Genomic DNA, 7,500 nt, shown 5'->3' with positions numbered 1-7,500 from the left:
GTCACAGCCGTAATAGGCGAAGTACAGAAGCGCTGGAACCTTCAGCGCTTCGCCCCTATCACGGCTTTAAAACCCGAGCGAAAAACTCTATGTCCTTAAACGAAATACCCGTTTTGCGCGGTCCATATCTCCGCGAAAACACAACGCACAGCCGGGAACCTCATATCTAATTGTAGTCCAAGTCCCCCTCTACAAACACATCCGAGTGGATCCTGGATGCGACCTCCACAGCCGAGGCACGAGTCGGTCAAAGTAGGTCGCAGGGACCATATTACGCGCGCCATATCTACCCGGAAATAGAACGCACAGCGGGGATACTCATGCCCAGTTGTCGAGCTGGAAGTCCTCTAACCACCCATATAAGATGAATAATAAACGGATACACACAGCCGATGTAGCGCGTGTTTGAAAACCGCCGATCGATCTTCATACTCTGACAAAATCACAGCGAAAAATCCTTAAACCAAATACCCGTTTTGCGCGGTCCATATCTCCGCGAAAACACAACGCACAGCCGGGAACCTCATATCTAATTGTAGTCCAAGTCCACTTCTACAAACCTATCCGAGTGGATCCTGGATGCGAGGTCCACAGCCGAGGCACCACGCGGTCAAAGTAGGTCGCAGGGGCCCTATTACGCGCGCCATATCTACCCGGAAATGGAACGCACAGCGGGGATTCTTATTTTGAATACACGGTCGCGACGTCCTCTAACTACCCATATAAGCAGAATAATAAACGGGTATCCACAGCCGAGGCAGCACGTATTTGAAAACCGCCGACCGATCTTCATACTCTGACAAAATCACAGCGATAGCGCCAATACTCTGTTTCCTTAAACCAAATCGCCGTCTTGCGCGGTCCATATCCCCGCGAATACACAACGCACAGCCGGGACACCTATGCCGACGTGTAGCCACCGTCAACCTCTAAAGACATGTGGAGGGTGATCCACAATCGGACACTCACAGCCGAGGCACGACGCGGTCAAAGTAGGTCGCAGGGACCATATTACGCGCGCCATATCTACCCGGAAATAGAACGCACAGCGGGGATACTCATGCCCAGTTGTCAAGCTGGAAGTCCTCTAACCACCCATCTAGACACTCCTATAAGCGGATACACACAGCCGATACAGCGCGTATTTGAAAACCGCCGACCGATCTTCATACTCTGACAAAATCACAGCGAAAGACTTAAACGAAATACCCGTTTTGCGAGGTCCATATCCCCGCGAATACACAACGCACAGCCGGGACACTTATACCCGATCGTAGACCACATCCACCTCTACAAACCTATCCGAGTGGATCATGGATGCGACCTCCACAGCCGAGGCACGGTGTAGTCAAAGTAGGTCGCAGGGACCACATTACGCGCGCCATATCTACCCGGAAATAGAACGCACAGCGGGGATTCTTATACTGAATACACGGCCCCGACGTCCTCTAACCAACTATGTAAACTGAATAATAAACGGATAACCACAGCCGAGGCAGCGCGTGTTTGAAAACAGCCGACCGATCTTCATACTCTGACAAAATCACAGCGAAAGACTTAAACGAAATCGTCGTTTTGCGAGGTGCATATCTCCGCGAATACACAACGCACAGCCGGGACACTTATACCCAGTTGTAGTCCACGTCCCCCTCTACAAAACTATCGGAGTGGATCCTGGATGCGAGGTCCACAGCCGAGGCACGGTGTAGTCAAATTAGGTCGCAGGGACCATATTACGCGCGCCATATCTACCCGGAAATAGAACGCACAGCGGGGATTCTTATACTGAATACACGGCCCCGACGTCCTCTAACCAACTATGTAAGCTGAATAATAAACGGATAACCACAGCCGAGGCAGCGCGTGTTTGAAAACAGCCGACCGATCTTCATACTCTGACAAAATCACAGCGAAAGACTTAAACGAAATCGTCGTTTTGCGAGGTGCATATCTCCGCGAATACACAACGCACAGCCGGGACACTTATACCCAGTTGTAGTCCACGTCCCCCTCTACAAAACTATCGGAGTGGATCCTGGATGCGAGGTCCACAGCCGAGGCACGGTGTAGTCAAATTAGGTCGCAGGGACCATATTACGCGCGCCATATCTACCCGGAAATAGAACGCACAGCGGGGATTCTTATACTGAATACACGGCCCCGACGTCCTCTAACCAACTATGTAAGCTGAATAATAAACGGATAACCACAGCCGAGGCAGCGCGTGTTTGAAAACAGCCGACCGATCTTCATACTCTGACAAAATCACAGCGAAAGACTTAAACGAAATACCCGTTTTGCGAGGTCCATATCCCCGCGAATACACAACGCACAGCCGGGACACTTATATCTAACTGTAGTCCAAGTCCCCCTCTACAAATCTATCCGAGTGGATCATGGATGCGAGGTCCACAACCGAGGCACGATGTAGTCAAAGTAGGTCGCAGGGGCCATATTGCGCGGTCCATATTTACCCGGAAATGGAACGCACAGCGGGGATTCTTATACCGAATCCACGGTCCCGACGTCCTCTAACCACCCATATAAGCAGAATAATAAACGGATACCCACAGCCGAGGCAGCACGTATTTGAAAAGCGCCGGCCGATCTTCATACTCTGACAAAAAGCGCCGGGCGATCTTCATACTCTGACAAAATCACAGCCGTTTTTATATCGTTTTGCGAGATGGATATCTCCGCGAATACACAACGCACAGCCGGGATACTCATACCTAATTGTATAATACGTCTACCTCTACAAACCTATCCGAGTGGATCCTGGATGCGAGATCCAGAACCAGGATCCATATCGCGCGGGTAAACGGCGGGAGTAACGAGGACTCTCTTAAGGTAGGGGACGTTACTGGGCTGCGCTGCGAAAGACGAGCGCCAAAACTCTGTTTCCTTAAACGGAAGCGCCGTTTTGCGAGGTGGATATCTCCGCGAAAACACCACGCACAGCCGGGACACTTATACCCAATCGTAGACCACGTCCACCTCTACAAACCTATCCGAGTGGATCCTGGATCCGAGACCCACAGCCGAGGCACCACGCGGTCAAAGTAGGTCGCAGTTGCCGTTTTGCGCGCTCCATCTCTCCGCCAAAACACCACGCACAGCCGGGACACTTATACCCTATTGTAGACCCCGACCTCCTCTAACCACCCATACATGCAGAACAATAAACGGATACCCACAGCCGATGCAGCAAGTAGTTCAAAAGCGCCGGCCGATCTTCGTACTCTGACAAAATCACAGCGAAAGACGAGCGCCAATACTCTGTCTCCTTAAACCAAATCGCCGGTTTGCGCGGTGCATATCCCCGCGAATACACAACGCACAGACTCGGCCCCTACGCCGAATAGTAGACCACGTCCACTTCTAAAGACCTGTGGAGTTTGAGCCACAATCGGACACTCACAGCCGATGCACGACTCGGTCAAAATAGGTCGCAGTAGCCACATTGCGCGGTTCATATCTCCGCCAAAACACAACGCACAGCCGGGATACTTATGCCGAATTGTAGACCCCGACGTCCTCTAACCACCCATCTAGACACTCCTATAAACGGATACCCACAGCCGATGCAGCGCGTAGTTCAAAAGCGTCGGCCGATCTTCGTACTCTGACAAAATCACAGCCAAAGACGACCGACAATATCGCCGGTCTGCGAGGTCCATATCTCCGCGAATACACAACGCACAGCCGGGACACTTATACCCGATCGTAGACCACATCCACCTCTACAAACCTATCCGAGTGGATCCTGGATCCGAGACCCACAGCCGGGGCACGATGTACGCAAAGCCGGTCACAGTAGCCGAGCGCCAATACTCTGTTTCCTTGAACAAAATCGCCGGTTTGCGAGGTGCATAGCTCCGCGAATACACAACGCACAGCCGGGACACTTATACCCAATTGTAGACCACATCAACCTCTACAAAACTATCCGAGTGGATCCTGGATGCGAGACCCACAGCCGAGGCACGATGTGGTCAGAATAGGTCGCAGGGGCCACATTGCGCGGTCCATAAACCCGGAAATGGAACGCACAGCGGGGATAATAATACCGAAATGTCGACCCAGACGTACTCTCACAACCCATAAGGCAGACCAATAAACTGACACCGACATAACCAATAAACTGACACCGACAAATGAATAAACGGACACCCACAGCCGATGCAGCACGTATTTCAAAAGCGTTGGCGATATTCGTCTCACAGCGAAAGACGAGCGCCAATACTCTGTCTCCTTGAACCAAATTCCCGGTTTGCGCGGTCCATATCTCCGCGAATACACAACGCAAAGACTCGTCCCCTACGCCGAATAGTAGACCACGTCCACTTCTAAAGACCTGTGGAGGAGGATCCAGGATCGGGCATTCACAGCCGATGCACGACGTGGTCAAAATAGGTCACTGTAGCCATATTGCGCGCTCAATATCTCCGCCAAAACACAACGCACAGTCGGGGTACTTACGCCGAATTGTAGACCTTGACGTCCTCTAACCAGCCATCCATGCACTCCTATAAACGGATAACCACAGCCGATGCAGCAAGTAGTTCAAAAGCGTCGGCCGATCTTCGTACTCTGACAAAATCACAGCGAAAGACGAGCGACAATATCGCCGGTCTGCGAGGTCCATATCTCCGCGAATACACAACGCACAGCCGGGACACTTGTACCCGATCGTAGACCACATCCACCTCTACAAACCTATCCGAGTGGATCCTGGATCCGAGACCCACAGCCGAGGCACGATGTACGCAAAGCCGGTCACAGTAGCCGAGCGCCAATACTCTGTTTCCTTGAACAAAATCGCCGGTTTGCGAGGTGCATAGCTCCGCGAATACACAACGCACAGCCGGGACACTTGTACCCGATCGTAGACCACATCCACCTCTACAAAACTATCCGAGTGGATCCTGGATGCGAGACCCACAGCCGAGGCACGATGTGGTCAGAGTAGGTCGCGGGGGCCACATTGCGCGGTCCATAAACCCGGAAATGGAACGCACAGCGGGGATAATAATACCGAAATGTCGACCCAGACGTACTCTCACAACCCATAAGGCAGACCAATAAACTGACACCGACATAACCAATAAACTGACACCGACAAATGAATAAACGGACACCCACAGCCGATGCAGCACGTATTTCAAAAGCGTTGGCGATATTCGTCTCACAGCGAAAGACGAGCGCCAATACTCTGTTTCCTTGAACCAAATTCCCGGTTTGCGCGGTCCATATCTCCGCGAATACACAACGCAAAGACTCGTCCCCTACGCCGAATAGTAGACCACGTCCACTTCTAAAGACCTGTGGAGGAGGATCCAGGATCGGGCATTCACAGCCGATGCACGACGTGGTCAAAATAGGTCACTGTAGCCATATTGCGCGCTCAATATCTCCGCCAAAACACAACGCACAGTCGGGGTACTTACGCCGAATTGTAGACCTTGACGTCCTCTAACCAGCCATCCATGCACTCCTATAAACGGATAACCACAGCCGATGCAGCAAGTAGTTCAAAAGCGTCGGCCGATCTTCGTACTCTGACAAAATCACAGCGAAAGACGAGCGACAATATCGCCGGTCTGCGAGGTCCATATCTCCGCGAATACACAACGCACAGCCGGGACACTTGTACCCCGATCGTAGACCACATCCACCTCTACAAACCTATCCGAGTGGATCCTGGATCCGAGACCCACAGCCGAGGCACGATGTACGCAAAGCCGGTCACAGTAGCCGAGCGCCAATACTCTGTTTCCTTGAACAAAATCGCCGGTTTGCGAGGTGCATAGCTCCGCGAATACACAACGCACAAGCCGGGACACTTGTACCCGATCGTAGACCACATCCACCTCTACAAAACTATCCGAGTGGATCCTGGATGCGAGACCCACAGCCGAGGCACGATGTGGTCAGAGTAGGTCGCGGGGGCCACATTGCGCGGTCCATAAACCCCGGAAATGGAACGCACAGCGGGGATAATAATACCGAAATGTCGACCCAGACGTACTCTCACAACCCATAAGGCAGACCAATAAACTGACACCGACATAACCAATAAACTGACACCGACAAATGAATAAACGGACACCCACAGCCGATGCAGCACGTATTTCAAAAGCGTTGGCGATATTCGTCTCACAGCGAAAGACGAGCGCCAATACTCTGTTTCCTTGAACCAAATTCCCGGTTTGCGCGGTCCATATCTCCGCGAATACACAACGCAAAGACTCGTCCCCTACGCCGAATAGTAGACCACGTCCACTTCTAAAGACCTGTGGGAGGAGGATCCAGGATCGGGCATTCACAGCCGATGCACGACGTGGTCAAAATAGGTCACTGTAGCCATATTGCGCGCTCAATATCTCCGCCAAAACACAACGCACAGCCGGGGTACTTACGCCGAATTGTAGACCCTTGAAGTCCTCTAACCAGCCATCCATGCACTCCTATAAACGGATAACCACAGCCGATGCAGCAAGTAGTTCAAAAGCGTCGGCCGATCTTCGTACTCTGACAAAATCACAGCGAAAGACGAGCGCCAATACTCTGTCTCCTTAAACCAAATCGCCGGTTTGCGCGGTGCATAGCTCCGCGAATACACATCGCACAGACTCGTCCCCTACGCCGAATAGTAGACCACGTCGACTTCTAAAGACCTATGGAGTTAGATCCACAATCGGACACTCACAGCCGATGCACGACGTGGTCAAAATAGGTCACTGTAGGCCGTTTTGCGCGCTCCATATCTCCGCCAAAACACAACGCACAGCCGGGGTACTTATGCCGAATTGTAGACCCCGACGTCCTCTAACCAGCCATCCATGCACTCCTATAAATGGATAACCACAGCCGATGCAGCGCGTAGTTCAAAACCGCCGGCCGATCTTCATACTCTGAGTAAAAATGCCCCCAGCACATCAAGTGCATGGCACCCCCAGGAAAGGGGCATGTTTCATGGGTAAAGTACATCCACAACACCTTCATGCACACACCCATATAACCCCGTGCACCCGGAGGTCCCGGGCCCCCACACTTAAGCACTCCCCCCGGGGTTAAAAACCCTCCGCAAGCGCCCCCAGAGTTTCGTGGTCCTGGTAATCCAAATCGGGTTTCGCGCATCTGGTAGTCCAACACTCTGTCGTTTTTTTTCTAAGTGTCTACGCATCTGGTAATCCATTTCGCACCATCTGGTAATCCATTTCGCGCATCTGGTAATCCATTTCGTGCATCTGGTATTCCATCAGAGTGCCAGGGTATACTTGCTGCTAACATATCTGACTGTAGGAGCCTCATAATTGGACTAATTTCACCACTAACAGTGCCTGGATGAATTGAACTTTAACTTTTTTTTTATCCTGGTCCTGGTATTCCAAATCCAGGGGAATCAGGCTACGTGTCTGGTCCGTGCCAGAGCCTCTAAATGGGCCTCAATCACCACAGCACACACCCTGGATGAATTTACATCTCGTTTTTTTG

Source organism: Anarhichas minor, unplaced genomic scaffold, assembly GCF_050575085.1.
Source record: "Anarhichas minor isolate MPS153535 unplaced genomic scaffold, ASM5057508v1 ptg000019l, whole genome shotgun sequence".
In the NCBI taxonomy this organism is placed as follows: Eukaryota; Metazoa; Chordata; class Actinopteri; order Perciformes; family Anarhichadidae; genus Anarhichas; species Anarhichas minor.
Note: the sequence above shows the minus strand (reverse complement) of the source record.